Here is a 991-nt window from a genome sequence, read left to right as displayed (position 1 = left end):
AAGAAAAATCCAGAAAACCGTATCTATTCTCATAGTGTGTTTGAAGTAGTGAACCATGACCACATGACTCGCTGATTTCAGCCCATTTGCTCAGGTGATTTCAACCATGAAAAAAAAAGAAACACTGTATCTGACGACCTTTCTGTATGAAGCAGCCCCACTATGTTAGCTTTGTAAAAATAGATTACTGTTATGTCTGACAGTATGTCTGACACTATGTAGCGCTAGTATTAAAATGTTTACAGTTGACTATTATAGTGCCGTAACCACTGTAATACAAGGTGAAATCCAACCCCTCCGGTGCTGATTTTGGTAATGCCACGTCAGAAAGTCCGAAGCCAACGTTGTTTTTTTGTTTTGTTTTTTTTGCAGCTGGGAACGGCAGTAATTCAGGCGACATTCTCAGTGCAGCTAAAATGAGTTTCAGATTAAAGATCACACGTCGCTTGCTTGAGGCTTGCAGTGTGCAGGGTGCTGTTAGCAGCCAGCGGTGCCACCGTGTCATGTTTAAGACTTCACACTCCGTTAACTGTGCAACCACGGAAAAGGAAAATGATACTGAAATAACCTTGATGCAACAACTGCCTGTGTCTCTCTGTCTTCCAGGCTAATGCCTCAATCCCCTCCCTTGTATCACCTCAGCTCTCTCTCACTGTGTCTTTGTTCGCCCTCCTCCCACGCCCCATATTCATCTTTCAAAAATATCCTAAATGATCTAAACCTCTTTCAGTCGCTAACAAATGTTTTCCTAGTTGTTGCAGCTTCCTCGTCTCTCCACTCATTTTCATCTTTTCAGTGTTCTGTGGTGCTGATGCTCATCAAAACAACGCTTGTTAAAAATAATTAACCCTCTGAAAAATGTGATTAAATTCACATTTCTAACCAACTAATCCTCTCTCTTTATCTCATGCACTGTGATAAGGATTAGGAGGATAAGGAGAAGTCATTTGTTTTTATCAACAGTCCAGTAATATTATACAAATGTGTACTA

Source organism: Cynoglossus semilaevis, chromosome 9 (assembly GCF_000523025.1).
Source record: "Cynoglossus semilaevis isolate Cse_v1.0 chromosome 9, Cse_v1.0, whole genome shotgun sequence".
In the NCBI taxonomy this organism is placed as follows: Eukaryota; Metazoa; Chordata; class Actinopteri; order Pleuronectiformes; family Cynoglossidae; genus Cynoglossus; species Cynoglossus semilaevis.
This window is presented reverse-complemented; position numbering follows the sequence as displayed.